General features: G+C 39.5%; 1 non-coding gene across 1 annotated transcript; it reads left to right on the forward strand.

Annotated features, from left to right (window-relative positions):
• Positions 1–20,345: 20,345 nt before the first annotated feature.
• Positions 20,346–20,477, forward strand: LOC115868356. The gene has a single exon (XR_004045534.1). It is a non-coding gene; the product is annotated as a small nucleolar RNA SNORA68 (small nucleolar RNA).
• The last annotated feature ends 6,089 nt before the right edge of the window (positions 20,478–26,566 follow it).

The following is a 26,566-nucleotide window of genomic DNA, read 5'->3' on the forward strand; positions in this document are numbered from 1 at the left end:
GAAACAAATCCACAGAAACTAATGTATAAGAGAAAGTTTTATATAAACGGTAAGTGCACATCAAGAAAACATCCCAATCCAGTGCTGCCCAAACCCACAAGTCCAACATTAGCCCATATTTCTGACACCAATCCACAAAGTCCTCCTCCATCTCACAAAACACACACTATTATGTCGACTGCAGGAGGAAAGCTGAATCAGTGAACATGTAAGCATCTCAGTACTGGCAAGGGTCTCCACACGGCTGCTCCAGCGCCCAGGGCTACATCAGGGTAGGTTCATGTGGCTTCTCTTCAGGGATGTCTTACAGGAAGTGAGCCTTGCCAGCTGAAGCAGGGAACTGGCTAAGGCAGCTGCACCCTGGTCCGACCATCAGAGAGCAAGAGACCCGAGAACTAGAAAGGCTGGGCTCACTGAGACATTTATCTCTCCACCCTTCAATTAACCCCACATGTGTTTATTGGCCAGGTTGGCACAATAAACCTTAACTATCTCAGTGGTCTTAGATATTCTCTAGCCTCAACTGACCCTGGGAATAGGATTATTAAGAATTCGGTTGGTTTTCTTACTTTTCTTCTGATCTATCACGGTCCATATATGGTGGCTGAGACCTGTATGGTCAGTAGTGGTAACAGGACGCCATCCCGTTTCTCTGGCCTCAGGGTAGATGAACTTGAGGGGGCTCGAAGCCCGGCCCAGTTGTGTCTTTTTTGAGTCTTTGGTTTCTTTCTTTCTCTTTTGCTCCTGGCAAGTAGACACTGATGGTTGTGCTCTAGAAACCTGAGTGCCAGTTTTTGAGACATCAAATGCTATTCACCTCACCAAGATGCAAACCATGAACTTGGTGAACAAACTGACCGAGCACTCGCACTATCATTGGAGTATTCTATCTTGCCCTCTGTAGATGAAAGATGCAAGCATATCTTTGAATAATAATTGGAATTTGAAACAAAGATGTTATTCTCCTGTTTCATCCCTTTCTTGGCACATGGCAAATGCGCACCTCGTTCGGTGATTGAGGGGAGCCCTCCTGGCGTCACAGTCACACAGGAGCAGCTCCTCAGGAGAAAGGCTGGGCTTTCTTTTCGTGGACGCATTGACTGTCTCAGAAACCCCAGGTGGTCGCTATTGAGTCAACACGGACTCAGTGGCAACAACTTTAGCTTGGGCTTGTGTGTGTGTGTGTGTGTGTGTGTGTGTGTGTGTGTGTGTGTGTGTGTGTTACTAGGTGCCATTTGTGATGTGTTTCAAAATCAATACATGTAATGCATTTTTAGTAAATTACCTCACTGAAAGTCAGCAAAGAGGTACTTCCTATTGTTCCTATGGTAGTCTTGTAAACAATTACTCTAAGATCAGACTGATCACAGCTGCTCTCCTCTTCAACCTCCTTTCACCTGCAGGGATGGACAGACCTGTCAGCTCTACCCTAGTGACAAGTGAATGATCCATCGACCAAAACAGGAAAGGAAGGAGAGAGAAGCAAATGCACAAGGTAGGTATGTGTGTTAGTCTGGGTACTTCGGAGAAACAAATCCACAGCAACTCATGTATAAGAGTTTTATGTAAAGAAAATGTGCATCACGAAAACATCCCACCCCAATGCTGCCCAAGCCCACAAGTCCAACATTAACCCATTTACCCAACACCAGTCCACAGTCCTCCACCTCACAAAACAGAGGCAATGATGTCGACTGCAGGAGGAAAGCTGAGTCAGTGAACGAATAAGCATCTCAGCACTAGCAGGGGTCTCCACACGGCTGCTCCAGCACCCAGGGCTGCATCAGGATAGGTCCATGTGGCTTCTCCTTGGGGATGTCTTGTAGGAAGTCAATCATGCAAGCTGAAGCAGGGAACTGCTAAGGCAGCTGCACCCTGGTGCGACCATCACAAAGCAAGAGACCAGAGAACTAGAAAGGGGAGGCTCACCACCCATTTATCCCTCCGCCTTTCAATTAGCCCCACGTGATTATCGGCCAGGTTGGCACAATTAACTAACTCAGTACGTGACAGCTCGGAAAGAGATTACATTAGAAGGTCCCAAACACAATGAGAGAAGCAATGTGGAGCCAATCTCACACTTACAAAAACTGATGAGCCTTACTGGTCGTGTAATGGCTGGTAGAGCTCTGAGAATAGGGCCCGAATCACCTCATGTCTCCAACTGAACATGATATTTTGCCAAACAATAGATCGCTCTATAAGGTGAACAATCACACCAGGGACGAATGTACTCTTTATATTAATCTAACATTTGAGAGCAAATGGAAGCATTTGTTCAAAGATGAAGTGCAGATGAAGAGAGGTTTGGGAGGAAGGGGAAATGGAAACGGAGGACTCCGAGAGGATGGGAGATAGACAACGTCACCTGTTCAGATGGCTAGCAATGACATGAACAAAATACATAGGAGCTGTTAAATAAAAGCCAGCTGGCTCTTTGAGCCCTCATCCAAGTCACAGTGTTATTTTTGAAAAAGGAAGTTGGGAGAGGGCTAAAGAGGAAAAGAGTGACTTCTTATCATTTGGCATCTTTCATTTATCGTCGGGTTTATAATTATTGCTAGGCTAATCTGTAGTTTGCTCTCTTCCACTGCTGTGCAGTATCATGTTATCTGAATACAGCCTTTTAATTTCATTCCTCCTGTTGATAGACAATTAGTAAGCTTCATTATTTGAGTCTATCATGAGTAATGATTATTGAGCATTCGTATGTACATCTTTTGGTAAGCAGCGTACTAAGGATCAGAATTGATGGCTAATGGTGTAGGTATTTGTTAAAACTTAAGAATAGGGACAAATTGTTTTCAAAGTAATGATACCAAATGACAACAAAATGTGTGTGTGGTTGTTCCACATGCTTGCCGTGATTTTGTCCGTCTTGTTGAATTTCAGCCACTAGAATGTGTGTAGTGATGACTTATCGTTTTGGTTTCTTTGTTGGCCTCTGTGTTTTCATTTTAACAATCCCCTCACTCACGCACACTTACTACCATCAAGGCTCTGCCTGTTCATACAGGACAGGGTAGAACTGTCCCTCTGAGTTTCCAAGAGTGTTAACCCTTGATGGGAGCCGAAACCTCCGTCTTTCTACTGAGGACCAGCTGGTGGTTTGAATTATCGACTTTGCATTGTGGTTGGTTAGAAGCTCAATGTGGAACCATGACGTTAGCAGGTTTCCTCAAAGAGTCCCTAGTGATTATAATGCAGCTAGTTTGGAGGACCACTCTTGATCACTGCACAATGGACTTGAAGATTGCAGCTGTAAGCGTCTTCAAGCATGTGAGCTGGAAGGATGAGGGCGGATTAAGAGAAAAGGATGTTTGAAATTATGGTTTCAGAGGTAATATAGTTTTCTTCCATAAGGGTTGGATGCTGCAGTGGAAAAGAATAACTTATCAGAACTTGAGCAGTCAAAAACAAAGGCCAAGACCAATATGAATGGAAAGATCTCTAAAGTCAATGTCAAAGCTTGGTAGTGAGAAATAGACTCTGAACTTTAATGGATTATGTTCTATGTTGAGAATGGGATGATATGAGCGAGTTCTTATACCGAGGGGGCTGGATATTTTGTCAGAAATGGGAAAGTTCGTCTTCAGTAAGTGTTAAAAGAGCAAAGGATTTGACATTGAGTTAAGAACACAGCCTTCCTTCTCTTAATCAGGGCAGAATCTTCCTTTTTAATTCTCCAAATGCTAAAGGCATAATGAAGAACGATTTTCCACATATACATGGAGGGTTTTGTGAAACCAAGGACATGGACAGGGGGACATGTGCTGAAAGCCAATGGAAAATGACATAAAACTGTGGGAAACAAGGCTGGAATGGGAAGTGAGAGAATTCAGTCCTTTCAATGATGGGACAGGCAAGATGGGTCTGGATGTCCTGAGTATGGATTATGGGAAGATCGCAGTCAATGGGACTCCTGACACTGTTGAATTGCTTCTTGAGGCTCTTCCATTGGATGGATGGCCCCAGCCATGCTTTGTTCATTCCCTGCAGCAGCCTTCCTGATGCTGAGGGTCTGTAACCTGTGGCTTGGCTATGGGAAAGCAGAGATTTTGGCGGGACAATCTTGGTAGAAAAAAAGAATTTTCTTGTCATGTAAATTTTAGAAGTGCTCAATAGCTATTAAATTTCTCTCTTAAATGTCCACTGAAAATCATGTAATTAAAATTTATGTCATTTAATTTTGCTTAACTTGGGTTTTCTAAATTATTTGATTAGAAAACAAGTTGGACAGTAGTTTCCATTCAAATTACTTTTATTGAAATACAATGCTATATACTTTAATAGCTTAGCCATATTAAAAAGAGTTGTACAATCTTCACTACAATCAGTTGAAGAACATTGTCTTCTTTCTTGTACTAATTGCTATTAGCTCCCTAGTTCCCTCCAACCCCCAACTACACCCCCAATAAAGTATTTATCCAATTATCCTATATAGATTTACCTATCCTGGATTACATATACTAGAAATCATAGCAAAAAGTAGCAAACAAGAACAGCAATAACAAAATAAACTATAGAAAATTCTCAATGAAAAAGAAAGCAGGTAAGATAAAAAAACTGGAGCAAATTAAAAATAGATCTATGTACATATATTTCTAGGTTGAGTATTAAGAAAACAGATGGACAGTGGACCCCTGCACAAGTATTCCCTCAACACAAGAACACTTTGTTCTAACAATTCGGCAGTCTGAGATGCTCACCTGCCTGGCACGATCGCTGAAGACAATGGGTGCACGAGAAAATGTGGTGAAGAAAGCAGATAGTGCTTGGTTACCAAAAGATATAACACCTGAAGTCACTGAATACAATGGATACATAAGCAAGTGTGGTGAAGAAAGCTGATGGTGCCCAGCTACCAAAAGATATAGCACCTGCAGCCTTAGAGACCTGAAGATAAACAAGCACCATCTAGCTGAGAGACAACAAAACCCACACAGAAGAAGCACACCGTCCTGTCCCTACTCGATCGCTGAGGATGTGATGTCTCTAACGGTGATGCTCTAGCAAATGGAGGTGCTTGTGTCGATGCCGAGAAATGTGGGAAATAATCGCCTGGTAAAATGGTTGGAAGAATCCCATCTTTATATCCATTGCAAAGAGCTGTGATATGATAGAAAGCAAACAGTACTAAACTTCATATCATCAGTAAAATTTTGCTGAAGATCATTAAAAAACAGTTGCATCAAGTACATGGACAGATAAATGCCAGAAATGAAGTCAGATTTTAAAAAAATGAACACGGAAGAAGGGATGTCATTGCTTATGGTAGCTACATCTTGGCCAAACAGTTGACCTGTGTTTTATAGAGTATGAAAAGGCTCATGACAAATTACAAATATCATCACAAAAAGGGGGATTCCAGAGCACATAATACTGCTCATGTGAGGGCTGTGCATAGACCAAGAGATCAAGGTGATACTGGATGGTCGAAAATAGAAAGGTGTCTGTCAGGTTTGTATCCTTTCACCATACTTCTTCAAGTTGCAAATCATCCGAGAGGCTGGACTCCATGAAGAGGAGAGGACACTATCCATGTTGGAGGAAGACTCTCTAACAATCTATAAAATGCAGCCAACCTGCAGTAGGTTCGAAATGCCTACTGATAAAGATGATGCCTTTAGTTTAAAGTATACTGTAACATTATAAAACATCCTCACAATTCGGCCAATAATACACATCATAATTAATGGGAAATAGTAAACTCAGTGATTTCATTTCACTTGGAGCTACAATCACAATCCCCAGAGAAGTAGCTGTCAATAAATCAAACAACAAACTGCATTGGGAATATCTGTTACAAAATGCCTCTCTCAAGGGTTACAAAGTAAAGCTGTCTATTGCAGGAAGGACTAAGGATTGTCTGACAAGAGTCACGGTCCTTTCCATCATCCCCCACGCATGCAAAAGCTGTATAACAAATAAGAAAGACTTACTAAGAACCGATGCCTTTGAATGATAGTGGAGACCAAACTTACTTAATATACTATGGACTGCCAGAGAAACGACAAAATTATCTTTGAAGAAGAACATCCAGTACGCTCCTTAGATGTAGTCTTGCACGACTTCATATCATGTATTTTGAACATGCTGGCAGGAGAGACTAAACCTGGTTAAGGGCATCCTTATTGGTCAGGGATCAGGAAAAAAACACCCCTAATTGAGATGAGGGTGATCGTAATAATGGACTCAAATGCGGCAGTGCGTGTGAGGATGGTGGCGGACCAGGCAGTGGTTCATTCGTCCTATATCAGATCTCTAGGAGTCTGAACTAAGTTAAGGGTACCCAACTGCAGCAGCATGCTGTCTTCTATATGAATCTGCACCTCTGTTTTCCGCATCTAACTTGAAAGTAGTCCCGATGGTCTATCTTTTGAAAAGCTATAAAAATCTCAGAGGCCAATAAGAATGATTAAAGGGGAGAAGATTTCATTCAATTTTTAATTTCATGGACTTTACCACTCGCAGAAAAAGAGAGATGTGAAAATGGGAAATTTTCTCTTATTCCTTTCTTCTATGTGTGTCTATGTGGAGGGAGCTCATTGGAATATCATCTCGTAAGAGAGATTCTGCCAGCCATGTATCTCTCTGCATTGACAGCTACCTAGATGCCCTTCACTGTATTTGGATATTCATGAGCACTGATGTTGAAAGAGAGTGTTTCTCTACGGTTTATATATATGCTTATTGTGGGTTTGGCATGAATTGGCCTGCCATGCGCCTCCATTAATATCAGAAGTCTAAAATGCAGATAAAAAGTTCTTGAACACGACTACCTTAACCTCCATGAAAAACATGAAAGCAATGAAAATACTTTGTTTCTAAGGTATGAAATTAAGATGACATATTTGGCCTTTACAAAATTGAAGTGCTCTGTCAAGACTAAGTCTTAACAAAGCTTCAGCACCTTGCACTTTGACAATAACTACACATAATCATTTCACCTGAATATTCTTCAGAACCTGAGTAATATCTCTCTGAAAGGGAGTATTGTGACTTTCTTCATAATAAAAGTATATGTAAATATAAAATACTGGTTAATATATTTTAGAAAACTATAATATAATGTCTTATTTATTCTATTTCTGATATTAATTTGTATGGGTCAATTCACTGCTGTGTCTGCCTTACCCCTGAGATCTTCCATCTCCACCTAACTGCATACCGACCCTGCTTCTCAGGCAAACTACAGCTTGACAACCATCAAAAGCTTTTAAGACAGAACCTTGGTCTCCATCACCCCAAACCACACCTGTTAAGTAGTTGAAGAATACCAGCACCTGCAATAGGAGGCAATGACTTTTCCTTGCTTGGTGAGATGGGTCTGCCTGTTTGAAAACTTTTAGTGGAAAAAGGAAGATGCAATGGTGACCATGTGGGCTCTGTATTTAGAGCCATGGAGTATTCATTCTTTTATTTCCTAGGTGTACAATCCACAATATTATCTCAGTTCTCCAAGGTGAAGTTTTAGGAAGGCTACACTCTTAGTGTGTACCTGACCAGGCCACTTCTCAGTTTGTAATCCTGTCTTAGTCTGCCATCACATACAAGATGGAGTTCAGTTCCTGTGGCTGAGTTTACAGAGAGCTTCCTAACATTGTTCTCACCCTCCCATCCAATATTCATGCTCCAGCTCCGTCTAATCACTACCAATAGGTTCTTTCATCCACAGCTTCTCTGTGTTTTAATTTTCCCACCTACAAAATAAAATATCAAGTATGTATACTTCATATGGCTATTGTACTCAAAATAATGTCTGGTTTTCAAATTTTCAAGAAATGTTAGCGATTGCTATCATTTGTGAAATCTGTTTTATTACCTATCTATAGCTACGGGAGAGGGGGTGGGGCCTGGTTCTAGCATGGGTGAGGGTGGACATAAGTGAAAATTACCCATGTCTTACAACACAAGAAAATACAATGCATTACTATACAGGGATTCAGAAGTAACTGGACAACTAGCTCCTGAAACACAGCTTACTAAGTAGCAACATTATGGATTTTGATGGAAGTGTGAACAATCCCAAACAGTGATGTGGTCCTTCTAAGCTTGGGAGGGTCATGGTGCTGTGGGAACCCCTGTGCTTCTAAAACCGTGTTGGTTCCTCACTCGTAAATGGTTGCTGCCTGCTAGCAACACCAGTGAGGGTCAAAAGGGAGACCTTGAAGCACTGCTTGTTCAGCTATCCAGATAGATTCAATAAAATCGCGTGAGGCTCAGTAAAGTTTGCGTGCAGAACTGATCTTTGTCCTTGAGATTTCAAGCCCATTCACAAACCCAGATCCATACCTCAGGCTTGGGTCCAAGAAAATCCTCACCCAGACCTTTCCTCTCTGCAGGAAAAGACTTTCCCCCTTTGGCTTGTGTTTTTCATTAAAATTCCTGCCAATAAACATACCTATATATAATTTTTCAGATGACTAAACTGAGTATGTTCCTCCTGTGAAATACACCAGTACTAAAACTGGAGAAAGATATTCAGGAATGTGATGCGCTCCTACTGCCCATTGTCCAACCTCTTTAGAAAAGGCACTTAACGAAGGATTTTCTGTCCTTGGACAACTCAGTCCCTCTATGAAGAGCTTAATCCGGGATGTATTTTCTGTGAAAGCCACTGCCCCTTTTTGGAGTATTGCTATTTATAGCACCAATCACAAGGATTTTTTCCTGTGGACCCTCAGCCAGGTTACCAGCTCCTTCCCTCTCTTCCTCGTCCTCCCTTTCCCCCTACATGGAGCTGTGGAGCAGTTCCGAGCAGAATATACTCAGACTACCGTTTTCTTATTCTATTGGGAGCATTATTCCCTCCCTCCCAAAAGGGGGGGGGGTGCATTTTCCTTGATCCTCCCATTTAATTTTCTGTGACTTGAAAACAAGAACTGTTATTTTGGCATCAAACTCACCTGCAGGACCATTGTGAGCTAAACAATAAACTTATTGTTTAACAAATTATTTCTTGAATGAATAAATGCTGGTTGTGAATCTCCTTTGCCCTGCCATATGGGAAGGAGGGACCAAAGATTTTAAAATGCCACTGACTAAATTCAAAAAGAATTTATCTACATGTCTTTCTTTGTACATGTATCTGAATTTAAGCATTTATTCTTCTCTCCTAAATAAAGTCCTCTGTTACAATCAAAGCTGGTTAAGGGCAGTTTTTCAAAACTCAGACTATACTTAGGTTTCGTGTGAACTAAAATGTCAATATTCATATTGCTCCACTTCATTAGATTCACCTTCCTAGTGAGTTGGACTGTGTGAAATTTATTTTTTAAAGAGTCTCCAAATTGTTCTAGCGTCAGCAATGCGGCGCCTGTTAGTCATCACGGACTTAGTTCACCTCCGGAAGCTATTGCTCAGCATTCTGACAAGCAAGGTTTATGACAGGCAAGCTGAAGGTGAACAGGATGGATGGATGAACAGTGGAGCATAGTCAGGCACTCCCTCGGCCTGATTTTGTGTGCAAAACCCTGAGTGTGTGAGGTCACACTGCCCACAGCCATGACTGGAGTATGGACTGCTGTGCCCTGCCCTTTAATTGGACGCACATGCTTTCGAATTGCTGTGCCCTAATTAGCACCATGGAGGCTGATCAGAGCACAGCACTTGCAGAGGCAGAACAGATGGGAAGTACAGATGTTCAAAGGGTGGCTTCACCCATGTGGAGTCAGCAGCTCTCCTTGAAGAATTCTCTTATCTTGGGCAAGTACTTGCATGAAGGAGCCTCCAAAAAGCGCTATGTGGGAACGACTTTGATCATTTCCTTTGCAGAGACTCTCCACTTGTTCCCTATAAGAGGCAGAGTACTTTTCAGAGTTGGCTTTGCAGCACCCGTATTTAATGCTGAATGAGAGGCATTGATAGTATTGTATTCCAGTATTGTATCCCCATGGCAGGGAGAGCCAAAATGTTATCAGGTTATGTAATTTGCTAATTTGTGTTACTAGAGTATTCATTATTCCTTTATTAACTCACACATTTATTAACATACCTAGAGTAAATAAGAAATGATGAAGAACTAGATCAGCAGAAAAATAAAGATCAAACAAAAATAATAATTCATCTATTTATAGAAGACATATTGTTGCATGGTGAAATATAAATTGGATGACAGCTAATTAATTCATCCCCAAACTTCTGAAAATTTACTGTGGTACCTGGACCTCAGTTTATAGTCTTTATGTTCTATCACTGAGTTAAGTTACTCAAGAATTCAATAGTTTACCCTGTTTAGGCACAGTTTGGGTCCTGAAGACATTTTTGTCATAAGAAATCTGAGGCAGAATGGGAGGGGAGAGGGGGAACCCATCAGAATATTGGATATATAGCCCCCCTTCAGGAGGATGAATCAGAGGAAGGTCGGTGAAGGGAGACAACAAACAGTATAAGACATGAAATAACAATAATAATATATGACTGATCAAAGATTCACAAGGGTGGGAGGGTCGGGAGGGAAGGGGTAAAAGAGGAACTGATACCAAGGGCTCAAGTAGAAAAATTGTTTGGAAATGTTGATGGCAACATATATACAAGTATGCTTAATGCTATTGAATGATGGATTGTCATAAGATTTGTAAGAGCCCTCCCCCAAAATGATTAATTAAAGAAGAAGAAGAAATCTGAGGTGTCATGCTCATATAGGAAGACACATGTTACCATGTGTGTTAGTCTGGGTAGACTAGAGAAACAAATTCATAGATACACTCATGTGTACAATAAAGAGCTTCAAATACAAGAGCAGTTGAATATTGAGAAAACATCCCAGCCCAGTCCAGATCAAGTCCATAAATCCAATATTAGCCCATATATCTGATATCAATCTATAAAGTCCTCTTCAGACTCACAAAACACATGCACTGACTCGGAATGCAGGAAGATCGCAGGCCAGTGGGGGCAAAGTCTTGTGGATCCAGTGATAGTAGAAGCATCTCAGTGCTGGAAGGGGTCTCCACATGGCTCCTCCAGTTCCCAGGGCACAGAGTCTATCAGTGTAATGCCATGTCTTTCACTAGAGCTTCTCCAAGAGAGTGAGTTAAGAGAGAGTCTCTCCCTCTCCCAAAGAGGAAAATCAGGATTTCCCAGAAGCCTCAGGAGAAGGCCATGCCCACACAGAGGCCTCATTGGCTATATCCTGGCTAGACTCCAGCCCTACACTCTTAATCCTCAAATTGACACCAGATTATGTAACTCCACACCATGTAAGTGTCTTAAATAACTAGCATGAGTAATAAAGTACATACGATGCATTTTATCACCTTTGGAACAGATTAACCCAAATTCAAACTTGCTAACAAAGTTATGTTCATTAAAAATGAACGTCTTTTGTTGTGAGTTTTCAATGCAAAACCAGACTATTTACAACAAATACTAAGAATAGTTTTCCTCTCACTCTCCCAAAAACGGGTATGTGTATGTAGATTGTGGTAATTATATAATGTGTCATCAATTTGAGAAGATTAAGAGTGAAGGGGTGGGGTTTAGCCTGTCAATCGGGTCATAGCTCAATGACCTCATTTGGAGGTGCTAAGTGAAAAATAGCTCACTGGAGGCAGGACACAGGCTCATTCCCTGGGAGACATTGCAGCTGAGAAGACACATGGAGCTACCCTAGTGCCCTGAGCTGGAGGAGTCACATGGAAACCCCTGCCAGCACTGAGATGCTTATACTGCTGCTGGGTCCACAAGAATTTCCACCCACTGGCCTGTGAGCTTCCTGCATTCGGTGTCATTACATGTTTTGCATGAGTCTGAAGAGGACTTTATAGATTCTATCAGACACATGGGCTAATTACCGGACTTATGGGCTTGATTAGGACAAGGCTGGGATGTTTTCTCAATATACAGTTATGTACTCTTTATATAAAGTTCTTTCTTATACACTTATGCGTGTCTATGAATTTGTTTCTGTAGTCGCCCCGGGCAGACGCAAAGATCTTTATTAGTAGAGCCCTGTTGGTGCAGTGGTTATGCGTTGCTATTTGCATGATCTACAGTTCAAAACCACCAGCAGCTCTGTGAGAGAAAGACTGAGCTTTCTACTCCCCATAAACAGTTACAGCCTCGAAAGCCACACGGGGTCACCGTGAGTCAGCACTGACTTGATGGCAGTGAAATTTACAGAGATCTTTATTATAAATTGCCCTAGAATTTGAACATGAATTAGAAATAATTTGGTCATAATTAGGTGATAATCTAGAAAAATAATCAGTAACTCATTAAAAAATTTAAAGTTATGAAAATATAAGAAATTATCCCAATTGAAAAAATATGAACTTAGACTTCAATGTTTGAAAAGCATTCTGCCTAAATCACACTAAAAATGTATATACTTATTTTTCTCTTTATTTACTTATATTGATTCTATAAACCTCCAGAGTCATTTGCCCAAGTGTGAAATTGGAAAAATATAATTCCATAGAATAGTTAGGAGGAATTCTCCACACCCACATGCAGACAATAAATCCAATTCATGTCCCCGGTTCCTCCAATAGCTTCCCATTCTTCTCTCTCACACGTGTTTGCTATCTTACCTTTATTCCAGTGGAAAGTAAGGGGAGCAAGAGAAAAAAAGAGGAAACATTTGCCATGGGTCTGTGATTTCCTGAGCAAGAGTTGGTCGGGATCCTCCAGTAATTCAAGACCCAGACTACTTTCCTTCAGGCCATTCTCAGCCGGGCCTCAGTAAATCAGTGCCCCCCAGTACAATGACCCAGGGTGTTACTTCCCTTTCCTTGGACTTCATCACATCGAGAACCCTTCTTCATGCTTCTCATCAATTCTAATCACAGCAGAACATGTGATAAGTGCAAGGAGAAGTTGCTTCAATGTGACATGTCATATTAATCATGCATTGCTACACTTGTTCACGCGCTTCCTCACCGATTTATTCTCTCCCTGACATGGAGTCTCTGCTGACTCAGAGTGTCCCTGCAGGTCAGGGAGGAACTGCCCCTGTGAGTTCCCAAGACTGGAACTATTTATGGAAGTGGAAAGCCAAGTCTTATTCATAGTAATCATCAAACTGTTTGGTAAAATATTTCTAAATAGGATCATTGTATTGTTATTTATAACTTCATGAGTAATTGAGAAAAATTGAAAAACAATTTTTCTTTTTCTTTTCTGTTTCTTTAACTTCTACTTCTTTCTCTAAAAAGTATTGATTAGGTTCACCAGTACTGGTTACCACAACATTGTCAATGAAGCACCAGAAAATCTGGCAGAATCCACGTATGCTATAAAATGCCCCCAGCAGCAAAAACACTGTATGTTTTTAGTGAATTCAAACAAAACTTGTGTTCTAAGCACTGGTGCAGTTGCATAATAACGGCAGCTCTGCCCAGAGCTTATTACCAAAACAAAACCTCAAAACAAGAAAACAACAAACTCACTCCCACCCAGTCAATTCAGACTCATCACAGCCTTACATGACAGAAGAGAACTGCTTCTTTGGGTTTCAGAGACTGTAAAACTTGATGGGAGCAGACAAACTCAACCACTGGGGAGGCTGGGAAATTAGAACTGCTGACCTTGTGGTTGGCAGCCTAATGCAAAACCCACTGTGGCAGCTGGGCTCCCAGAATACATGAAACATTCTCCCTTCTATGGCTCATCTGACTCACAGCAACCATACAGGACAGAGTAGGACTGGCCCTGTGGGCTTCCAAGACTGGAACTCTGTGGGAGCAGAAAGCCCCATCTTTCTCCCACTAGAATACATTAGGTCTACAAAGCAAATTAACATAGAGTTTTAGCCTTGTAGTTATATTGATATGTGCAGGTATTAGGCATCAAAAAAAATCATATCATTGTGTGCTCACCTTCCCGATATGATCACTGAAGACAAAATGGGTACATAAGCAAAAGTGGTGAAGAAAGCTGATGGTTCCAGCTATCAAAAGATATAGCATCTGGGGTCTTAAGGCTTGAAGGTAAACAAGCAGCCATCCAGTTCAGAAGCAACATAGCCCACATGGAAGAAGCACACTAGTCTGTGTGATCATGAGGTGTTGAAGGGATCAGGTATCAGTCATCAAAGAACAAATAATCGAATCATTGTGAATGAGGGGGAGTGCAGATTGGGGACCCAAGACCCATCTTTAGGCAGGCAACTGGACATCCCCTTACAGAAGGGTCCTGGGAAGGAGCTAAGCCAGTCAGGGTGCAGCGTGGCAACGATGAAACATACAACTTTCCTCTGGTTCTTCAATGCTTCCTCCACCCCCACCCCACCCCCACTCTCATGATCCCAATTCTACCTCACAAATCTGGCTGGACCAGAGGATGTACATTGGTACAGATAGGAACTGGAAACACAGGGAATCCAGGACAGATGATCCCTTCAGGACCAGTGGTGAGAGTGGTGATACCTGGAGGGTGGAGGGAAGGTGGGGTAGAAAGGGGGAAATGATTACAAGGATCTACATATAACCTCCACCTTGAGGGATGGACAACAGAAAAGTGGGTGAAGGGAGACATCAAACAGTGTGAGAAATGACAAAATAATAATAATTTATAAATTATCAAGGGTTCATGAGGGAGGGGGGAGGGGGAGGGAGGGGAAAATGAGCTGATACCAAGGGCTGAAGTAGAAAGCAAATGTATTGAGAATGAAGAGGGCAACAAATGTACAAATGTGCTTGACACAATGGATGGATATATGGATTGTGATAAGAATTGTATGAACCCCCAGTAAAATGACTTTTAAAAAAAATGTTTATGTTATTAAAACTAAATCCAGGGATATTTTCAGATTCACAAATTAGACTTTTAACATGAATTTATGCTTTAAAACTGCCATGAGTTTTATAACCAGCTGTTTTATGTATCAGATCCTCTGACAGTGTCATTCCTGTGGTCCATATCCCCAGCACCTCCCTTCCGACTCTCGGTAAAAAACCCTTAAAGTGTGAGGAAAGTTCTTCTTCTGGGACATGTATTCTTGACGTTGTGCCCTATGTATATGTTGCCAAAACTTTGATTTCCTGTCTACTGCCAAATGGGGTTGTATTGTTTTTCCTGTTATTGTTCTAGTAGGTAAGTGTCATAACCAGACTCAAACTTAAAATTCCGTCTGCTCAGCATTCAGTTGCAGTTCCATTCCCAGTTCCATCCGTAGCCTAAAGGAGGTTGCTGACAATTTACATCCTGCAGGTGAGGTTCAGAGATTAGCCAGAGATGTTATATTACATACAGAAATTGGAGCGCCATCCGCTGTTTGTAGCTCTCTTTCTGGCATTCCTCTGATGATTTCCACTAACTACATTTGACCTCAAAGGTTGAACCTATCAAGTTGGTCTATGGAAAAAAGTTTTCAGACCTGCTTCCATAATTATTAGAGCGAAGAAAATCCAACGGAGAAATTTGGAAGCTGATTAGAATGGGCGATCACAATGAAGACTGACCCCAAAGTTTTGCCTATACTTGTTTAATTAAAGATGAGATATTTTTTCTTTTTTGTCCACCCCCCACCCCCCACCCCCCGCTATATATTTCATTTTATTTTTTTTACAAAACAACCTTATCACCTTCAAAGTACCCTCCATTAAACTTATTAAGTTTGTCAAATCTGCAATTCTTGGAAATATTTTTCAAATTCATCTGTTTGGATGGCTGACAGCACCTCCCTCATTTTTTTCTTTCTTTTTTTATTAAGAGACCATTTTATTGGGTGTCTCACAGCTCTTATTACAATCCACACATCAGGTGTATAGGCATATCTGTACATATGCACCATCCTTCTTTTCTAGATATTTAATTTCCATTGAGCCCTTGGGATCGGTTTCTCCCCCCCCCCCACCCTTGTGACCCCTTGATAGATTATATATTATTATTATTATTTTCATATCTCACACCGAATACAGTCTCCCTTCCCCCAATGGTTTCTGTTGTTCTCCCCCCAGAGGTGGGGATGTGGTTATGTGTCAATCATTATGATCGGTTCCCCCATTTATCCCCACAGATGCCCGACCCTTCTGGTATTGCTATTCCCATTCCTGTTCCTGGGTTCCATGTGTCCTGAGCTCTTAGCTCTTATCTGTACCTGTGACATGCTCTGGTCTAGTCTGAAGTGAGAAGCAGCACTGGGGTCATGATAGCGGGGCGGTGAGGAAGCCTCAAGGAACCAGAGGAATATTGTGTGTTTCATTGGAGCTTTACTGCACCCTAGTTGACTCACCCCTTCCCTGCGACCCCTCTGTGTGCTAGCCACTTGGTGCTTAAGTTAAAAGTCATAAAAGTGGAAATGTCATCAAGTTCCATTCTCTTCTTCCAAGTGCTCACTCTTGCCCAATGTCTGTCTGTTTTGTATTAGTTTCTAATGCATTTAGATAGTCCTTACCTATAGTCTGTCCAAACTTCATTATCTGTGGAGAGACCATTGCAGCAGATATTCTGCTGTACTGTGCATGGAACCTCTGTTCTACTTTTAACTAAAAAGAAGAAGAAAAACTAGTGTGGCCATCTGTCCTTGAACTTCCTATAGTTTTGATATCTTTATGTGTTCCACCTATTAAGAATGCATAAGAATAACTTTTATAATTAAAAAAATTAAGATTTTACTATATATGTTGGAAAAAGTCTGTATCTAACAGCAGAAGCAAACAATAAAAACTGCAACTTAACAAAGTTACATTACAAATTGTATATGACATATTTATAAATAAGAAAATTATACTGGAAAATTATACTGTTCTTTCTATAAAACAAAGTTATATGCTTTCATATTCAAATCTAAACCTTGTAAACGTTCAAATGCAGAAAATCTGAGTATTAGTTAAAAGTCTAGCTAGTATATAACAGCCAGTAAAATGTAAAATATTAGAATGGTAGAAAATAAAATAACTTAAGGGAATCATTCTTGTACACCCCCCACCTCCCACTGCTAATCTAGAGAGAAGAGCAAACTTTGAAATAAGTCAACACTCAACTATAAGCCTTAGGCATGAAAAGAAATAGGAAACATGAAGAAATGAAAATTCTTCTTGGGAAAAAAAATAAGCTGGATTTTAAAAATACTAATGACTCAATTTCAAATAGTAATGTCCCATGAACTCACTGAAGTCTTGTTCCAAATGTCTTCAAATTATGACACAGTCACTAGTCCTGGTTCACTGGGCTTTTGTGAAGAACTATGTGTGGTAAAATAATTTAAATCTTTATAAAAGCAATATTCAGTCTCTTGAGCATCACAATGACAATACAGCTATGGCAAATTTGAAAGGCATTGAAGGTATCTGCCATTTTAAAAAAATAACATTTTAAAAGATCACTGATGGTCACAAATGAATATATTGAATTGCTTTCCATTGTTATAAAAGATAAATTATTGCAAATGATCCCTCAATAGGTATTTTGAGTTATTTTGTCAAACTTTAATATTGTTGTTTTCTTTCTAATGCATCATTTTCTGCATTTATTATTAGATTTCTGCTTAATAAATTATTCATGGGCCACCTTTCACAAACCTATGAAAAATTACCCCAATAGAAGAGCAAATTAAACAATCAAATGGTCAATCACATTCTTGAATGGTGATTTTTAAATGTACTTGTTACTTGGCTTACTAGAATTTTGATTGTTGATACATTATAGTAATTTTCACTGAATTATATTCTTCTTCAAGATCGCTGAAAAGAGAATAACATGTATTAAAGATGTTGGAAACCACACATAGAACTTCATTAATGTTAGGATAGAAAAAAATCTTTATTTTTGATGTATTCTCAAGTAGAAAGGTTTCCTAGGCAAATCAATGATGCTTAAAGCTATAAAAAACAGAATTAAGTGCCTTCAAATCATCCTCATGTTCATTGAAAGTATCATTTTACATGTAATTGATATTCTTGTTAGCATGTTCCTTAAGAATTCTTCCAAAGCCAGACTTTGTTAACTTAAGTCTACTTATTGTGTCCTCTTGAAAAGAAACAATAATCTTAGTGTTATCTCAGAGGGATGATTTCCTTAAATAATTAAAATATGTATGTATGCATAATACACATCAAGATATTCTAATTCCTGCTGTGCCGTTTCTATCTGTATTTTACATGAGTTCTAAAACCTCTCTCACTCTCTCTCTCTCTGTCTCCTCCCACCCCCATCCAGTCAAAGCTGAATCATAGCTAGCTTGATAAGACAGGGTTGTTTATGGAAATAGAAAGCCTTTTTCCCCAATTACTGCATCGGAATGAGGATATGGAGGTGGTGGGCTTCTTTATTAAGAAACTTACAGGATTTTTGAAACTAGGTTTCGTCAATGTCCTACACTTTAGGACCTCTCTTTCAGTTTCATCAAAGGTTCTGTCTACTAGTTTGGCAAATGTCCGTTTTCCCCATGGTTTGCTGCTCTGGAACCTTGTTTCTCCTTGTCATTTAGTCCCACAGGACTTCATTGCTGGATATCACCTCACCCTGCTATATACTTCAGTGCTCATACATCTAAATGCCAAATAGACTTCCTAGCTTTTTGTCATTGGCAGAAGACGGCGCCAGCCGAAGGAGGGGCAATCATAAACACCAAGCCTCTGTGGATGATGCCATTGTTCTCCCTGCCAACATTTAGCCGTTCTGTTTTTCCTCTTTGTCTATCCTGTCAGACTATTTACAACCATGCTCTGTGGACTCTTTGGTGCTTATTTGCATCTCTATTTCCTCAACTTCAGTGTCAGTTAGGAAAACCTGGGTGACAGAGCGGGTTCCTCCTCGGGCTCCTAACTGCACGGGAAGCCAGTGGAAACCACTCGTCGCTGTGCTAACTACAGTTGGCATCTACATTGTTTGTCCACTCTCATGTCATTGCTGGGTTTTCTTTAAGCAATTGTTTCCTCTCTCCGGCATGTTATATTAAATATTTAGAGTCTAAACATGGTATTTTATTTTTTATCTGTAATGACTATCTGCTCCCTAAATGTTATCTTGAGATATTTTACTTCAAATTTATTTCTTTTCTTTAGTATTTATAAGACTCATAATCAACTTTTATGGTTTTTCTCAGCTTTGTAGGCTTCTACTGTTAGGTATTATCTCACTGATTTTTAAATAGGTATGATCAAATGCTTCCACATCTCCCGTCTTTGGGGGACCTGGTATGTTAAATGAGTTACTATTATCATCGCTGGGGTCTCAGAACACCTTATTTCCTTCCTCCGGGCACCCATTATGCCACTCAAGTTCCCAATATGAAAGTTTGTTCATAGAAAATGAAAAGTGTTTGACAGCGAGCCCACGCATGGACAGGGCGGCACATCACAGTTGTAAACAAAGGGATTCCCTTGTATAAGAAAATGGCCCGAACTGACAAGAAAATACTGTTTCTCAATAGTATAACTTTATAAAAATTATTTTTATTGATTGAGTTTTTCATGTGATTTTAATATTCTGTTCAGATAAACAATATTTAAATAACCCTGATATATATATATAGTGAATGTGGCCTTACAATCTATAGTTTTATCTTTTGAAAACCTATCTGTGTATTATGTGTGCATGTGTATAACTATTGAAACAAGAGATTGTGCTATATGTAGTCCCTATTTCTGTCTAATGCTTGATCATTTACTTACATATATGATTCTATCTCTTTGAAAAAAACATATGTTCTTCCTTGCATACACACGTACATACACACACGCAGCTCACAAAAATTCTCTTTTTGTACATGAGGCTTCAAAGGGTGTGTGAAAAATTGAATTAAAGATAATGAAAATTTCCATGAACTTTTAAAGACTCCTTGTATACCTTTTTAAAGTATGTATACTAGTTTTTTAATCCTTAATTCTAATGGTCTTTAATTTCACACATGGTCTTAGAACCATAAGACACATCACGGACTTATTTATTCTACATTTTGCATTCAATTATGTAAAAAGCACACCATTCCCATTTTATATTTCAATCTACTGTGGTGCAAATAAGTTAAGTGATTTACAAAGTTGATCAAGTAAAAATTAGGAGTAAATGTCTTGAGAATAAGAGTTCTTAATCAAACGATTCTTAACATACCAGCCACTCCTCAGGAAAAAGACGAGGCAGTCTGCTTTCTTATCAGTTGACAGCCTTAGAAAGTGCTATATGTGTATATGCATCCATAAATAGTTTATGATTCATTGTTCAGCCTACACACACACATTTGCATGCACATAGCCGTGCACACATAGAAACACCTTGAAGAAGAGGCTAAAAGTGAGGATAATATAGGCAAAGAAATATAGCAATTCTGAGGGAGATTTTTCTCTAGATGACTATAAATGGTGCCCAGGCATCTGGTGGAAGTATTCTAAGACTAGGCCATATAAAGCCTATCAGGTATTTGAATAATAATTTTAAAACATTATAATGAAAAATAACTTGCACCCAAACCCAAGGACTGTGGCTTCTCGTAGCAGCTGTTTAAAGAGTGGTGCGCACAGAAAGTGGGCCTTGTCGCCTTTGAGGGGCTGCGCAGTGCCCCTCAGAGTGAATGTGAAGGTTCGACAAGCTTGCTAGTGGGCCCTTGGGGAAAAAAAATAAAAATAAAAGAAATATATAAATTCTCCTTTGCCTCTAAACATGGATTAAAATCATCAACATCACAATAAATTTCTCCAGGGTACAATGCACAGTATTTCCCTTCCTCTGCTACCTGTTCATTCCACATCAACTCGCTAAAAGAAAGATGTTTAACATTTTGATGATTATATTAGGTACTCTCAGCAAGCTACAAAGTATTCCTATGATGACCATAATTGCAATTTTGGGAACATTGCCATAAATAAATAATTGCATTCAGAAAATGATATACACTAAGTCCATTTGCATTTTATCATTGAGATCTCAGTTTTAAGGGTCATCATCTCTGAAGGCTTAACTACATACAAGGGCAACTGGAAAATCTCTCTGTAGCTCAATGTTTTGTTTCCATCATGATTTTGCTATGGAAAATGTGCAACTAACACTCTCAGTATGGATTTTTTTTGGAGCAGTAAGACATTTAGATACATATAAAATGAAAATGAACAAGTAGTAATTGACTGGGATTTGAGTTTAAGGCAATAGACTAAACCCCTCTAACAATGAATATCTAAGCACTCATAGGAAAACATGTAAGGAGTACAAATTGCATAGGGCCCATGGGCTTTCCTGAAATCTTTTAGCTTGCATATGAAAATTTATTGTGATTGGATTTTTACAGCACAGGGATGTTACTTAAAGAGTAATTCAAAGCTCAGTGTGACATTTAAATTTAATATTTTAAAAACTTTACAGTTAACTTCTTTTAACTCCTTGGAAGTGCAAACATGAAGTAGTCTTTTAGTTGAATGAGTTTATTAGCCTTCTCCTTATTTATGATTTAAAGAGAAATCCAATATAGCAGGAAAAGAAAACATCAAATGCACTGTCAAACCACTTGGGTCCCCATTCTAGAAATGTTTAGGTTATCCAAGAGCCCTCGGGCAAGTCACTAAAAAATTCATTTACATGGTCTTTTGTAGTAAGGTAGTGATCACACATATAGAGTGCTGTTGTCATGTTAAGTGGCTTCGATTCAATTCCAAGTCAAAACACCCCGATGTACAACAGAACAAAACACTGTCTCTCCTGTGCCATCCTCACAATTGTTTCTATACTGCGTCTCGTTGTTGCAGCCACTGTGATATCCATCTCTCTGAGGGCTTCTTCTTTTTCGCTGACCCTCGACTTAAACAAACATGCTGTCTTTTCCAGGGCCTAGTCCCTCCTGATAATATGTCCAAAGAATGTAAGATAAAGTCTCACCATCCTTGCCTCTAAGGAGCACACTGGCCATTCTCCTTCCAAGAGAGTTCGGTGTGTCCGTTTAGCAGTCTATGGCACTCTCAATATTCTCCATCGCCACACTTCAAATGAAGCAAGTATTCTTAGCTATTCCCTATCCAATATCCAAATTGCACATGCAGGTGAGGTGAAGGAAAATACCATGGCTTGGATCCGCACACCTTAGTCCTCACAGTAACCGGCTTGCTTTTTAACACGTTAAAGAAGTCTTGTGCATCAGATTTCATCAATTCATGTACATAGTAGGTACTCAAAAGTGTTAGGTGCCTTTATGTCTTATGAATTATTGGAGTAGATTACAATTTCCCAAGAACGGTGTTTCATTTTCCAAAGAGAATTAAAAATAAACATGTGACTCCTAAAATGGGATCGTGTCCCTTGTGTTGGATCCCAATCTCAGATAAAAAACAAAGACTCACTTTCAGGGTTTCATAGAGATAGCACACTGCACTGGTAATTTATATGATCTGATTAACCCTGCACACGGGAAAGTTTGAGGAAACGGCACTAAAGGTGATTAGAGAGGAGGAAGGGATAATAAAATATTGCATTTCACAAGGGGTACTTCCTTTACTAGCCTGGATTTTATTTTTCAGACCCATTTATGAATGCTACAACTGTCTGAACCCTATTCTAAGAAGAGAATTCACTCACATCTGGAGTTATTTGTGAAATGTACCTTTATTGCTGAATCCGTATCTTTAAAAAGCATATCTGATCATGGAGGAACTGAACTTTAAAGTCATAAGTCAAGTATAGTTATCAATTACTTATACAAACTTTAATTTGATGAAAATTGAAGATTGATTGCAACAACAAAATATGCACCACATTTGGGGGAAACATCAAATCCTTCCCATTAATTTCACACCAGTGGGTAAAAAATTTTCTTTACAAATAAAATACAATCTTGCTGTATGTAACACATCGATTCATTTTGGTCTGCCTTATGAGCTATCGTCTCATTGGCATTTGGTTTTGTTTCTTTTGCTTTATGACTAGAGTTAGAAATGGATATAGAACATTAAATCTAAGGTAGAAGACAGAGTTTGCATGAAGAGATATAGCCAAACAGTCAAGACGGAGTAAGATAGGGAAGCTACACAGTAGGGAAGCTTCCAAAAAAAAAAAAAAAGGCTCCCAAATTGGAGATAGATCATCTTTAACAACAGATTTACCCATCTTTGTTTGGTTGGTTGCTTGCCTAAAATCAGCTCTGCTGATGGAGATGATATAACTCAGTGCATTAAATGATATTTTCATTGAAATAAACACAATCTCTGCCTCCCAATGCAGACTTCATTTCTAAAGAGCAACATACACTCGTACAACGGTCCTGGTTTCTAAGGTGCACACAGGTTTGGGCCACTCCTTGCTAAGCACACTGCTGGGAGTGGGTTTGGAAGTCGTTAGAGGAAGTTGCACTGCTAGTCCGAAGAGCTGTCGGAAGGGCAAAGGTATGTTCAAAAGCAAATCCCCTGCCTCAATTCCAACTCATAACTCCCCTGGAGAAGAGAGTGGAAGTGCTCCGTAGAGATACCAAAGGTATACTTTTGTTTTTTAATAGAAGTAGGCAGCCTATCCTGGTTCCACTTAGCAGTCAGTCTTCAAGCACTGAACATCAATAGTTCCTTAAAGACACATTCTTTCCTATAAAGCCATCCCAGCCCAGCCCTTTAGCTGCACAAATGGTTGAAAGCCAGTGCTGATGAGCTGACAGGGCAGCAAAGGACCAAGCCCAAACCCAAACTCATTGCCATCGAGTTGATTCTGTCTTCTCAGGACACTATAGGTCAGAGGAGAACTGCCCCGTGGATTTCCCAGACTCCCTCTCTGTGAGCATAGAAAGCCCACAATCTCTCCAGAGGAACAGCTGGTAGGTTCAAACCGCTGACTTGTGGGTTGGCAGCCCAACTCCTAAGCACTACACCACCAGTGCTCCTGTCCAGCAAAGAGCAGTGGTGATAATTTCTTAAGTCATTGTGGATTTGGCGGGGGGTGGGGTGGGCGGGTGTTCCAAAAGAGAGCTTTTGCTGTCCTTCTATTAGTTCAGCTTTATGACTATTGAGCGTGAACCGAAAATATTGATTGGCTACAGTTTTAGTTTACATTTTGTGGTGGTATCCTGTTGTTTTTTTCTGAATTGATTAGAGAGAGAGAGAACATGTGTGTACGGTACCATCCACAATTCCTCAGTGATGGTGCACAATGAATTAGTTAGTACACAAGACACCGTGAAGATGGCTCATCATGTCTTAATTGGAGTTGTGTAATGGACTCCTAAGGGGTGTCTCCTGACTCCACCTCACCTGATTATTCTTTACTAGTTAAAAAGTAATACTTATAAAGGGTATCCTCATTCATACAGTTGTTTCTTCAATTCTTGATGTACACAGAGTAAATGCTAAATCCCTTCATGTAGAATATAAGATGTTGTCAGCCCTGCCATACTACTTCCCTTTCCCTCAGGCCACTGAAAGTTTCTCTTTATTTCATTCTAGAGCCATAAAAAAAAAAAACAGTTTAGGTTTTTCCAAATCCATAAGACCATTTTGCCCAGGCTCTGCCAAGTGCTCAAGTGACCTTTCCTCTGGGTTTTTTTTTCTCTTGCCTATCTGGAATAGGCTTTTTGATAAAATTAATGTCCTAACTGAACTCAGACATCACCTATGTGGTAGTGACAAGTCTGAATTTACATATATTGTTATTATCACGTATCATATCGTGACCTCTCAGTTTTCTCAGTTAAGCTGTGACTTCCTGGGGGGCATGAGCTCTATTGTTCCCCTCTGCACCCTCAGCCCTCACTTAACTGTTGTGACATGCGCATTTCCAAAACAAGACTGCTTTGGATGATTGGCCATTTTATTCTATTTTAGCTCAACTATCTTGAACATAAAATGTATACTATAATTAGCAAAAGTTACATCTTTATTTGGCATGTGTTGTCTAGAGTTCAAACTATATATAGTATATGTGTATATACCTTGTATATTAAAGCAACACATTTTCTGGAACTTAAAAATATTTTCTGGAATTAAAATATGTGTTGCTATAATATATAAGGGGACTTCAAAATGTTGGTGGCGAAATGAAATTTAAAAGGTACAGTCTTCAGAAAAAATATAGAAGAGATTATAGAGTATGTTTATAGAGAGAGAATTTCTGCTTCAAAACTAGGCCCCTTAAGACTAAAAGTATCTAAATAATTTAGATTTAGGACCTATTTAAATTCCCAGATGGCATCCATTTTTAAAGTGCCCTGTCATTTACAGGACCATTTTCTCTTAAAAGCATGCTGAACGTTAAGAAGGAAATGAGTATGCTGATCTCTTTTAAATATCTTTTATAATCCAACTTGAAGACACAGAACTAAAGGAGACATTCTTTTTCTAGCACAGCATCTTCAATTTTTGGCAAATGAAGAAACTGAAGCCCAGAGGATATGAGGGGCCGGGCAAAGAGATAAAGTTGCTTGATGGAAAGTGGCTGGATTAGAACTCTGCATAGAAGACTGTCCTATAATCCACTCTCCATTTTTCCCAGAAGCTAGCATCTGATACTTAAACTGAAGCAATTATAACTCCGTTGCTTTGCATGCAAAATAGAGAAACTTTTATATTGGTTATATGCATATTTATATTTTAAAACTGTGTTTTTCAGCAATAAAGTCTAATTCACTTAAATTCATTTTAGCTAGCATATCAAGTTTCTTTTAATTCCTGATAAGTACTGAGGAGACATGCAAGCACTTTGGAATGTTTCAAATAGAAAACACGATCACCATTTACAAAAGGTCCCTATTATTGGGCTTTGGGGGTCAAATATTGTCTGTAGATAAAATAAATCATAGAGCCTTATGATATCATGGCATGACTTCTGATTGATAACTCCAAGGATGATTTCATGAAACATAAATACATTGTACCCCTCCCCAATATGTCAAGAAAAGAAAAATGCATTGAAGTATATTTGATCATTTTATAAAATTTTCTCAGTCTCAAAACCTTTCAAAACTTCTTGAAAAGAAAGGCTTATTAAAAAAAAAAAGAGAGGGGCAAGTGTAAGAGCTAGAAATGGCATGGAAGAATATGGAGGTCAACAGGTACTCAAGAGAGAATGAGAAAAGAGGGGACAGCAAGGGAGGGACAGAAGGAAGTAGAGCTGGAGGGAGGAAAGAAGGGTGGACGTGAAACTAAGAATTTAGAGATGAGTAAGAAAAGCAGAAAGGACACAAAAGAGAGAGGTCAATGAGATGGATAGTTCTGAAGTTCCATACATCTCTCAGAATTTCATTTTCTTGCATGCATCTACTCCATTCTAAGCATGCCTTCATTTCACACACTACACTTTGCTTCAGCTCCTGGATTGTCTGTGTCCTCTTGGTCTCCTACCATCTTCATTCCCATCCCCATCCTCAAACTTGTCAGAAGAGAGGGACAGCAGCAAGGCTACATTTTCAAAAATCTGTGCACTCCTGAAAGTACTTCCGTACAAATAGGCAGTCAAATTTAGGCCCTTTCTCCTTATTGCCCACCAACCTTTTTCTACATAGTTTCAGTTGCTTTGTATTTCCCAGCCCCCCCATAAAGGTCTTTGTTTTCTTTTCTTTTCTCCTGTCTTACATAGAAAAAGAAAAGTGGACATTTCCTTAGAGTGCCACTTTTCAATAAGGAATATCATTTGGCAAAGCCTTTCAAGGAAAGTGCTTCATTTCAATTGGTTGGGAGTTTAAAAGCTATGAGATTTGACAAGTCATGCATTTCTACATAAT

Source organism: Echinops telfairi, unplaced genomic scaffold (genome assembly GCF_000313985.2).
Source record: "Echinops telfairi isolate 266 unplaced genomic scaffold, ASM31398v2 ScPeMD7_9;HRSCAF=40, whole genome shotgun sequence".
In the NCBI taxonomy this organism is placed as follows: Eukaryota; Metazoa; Chordata; class Mammalia; order Afrosoricida; family Tenrecidae; genus Echinops; species Echinops telfairi.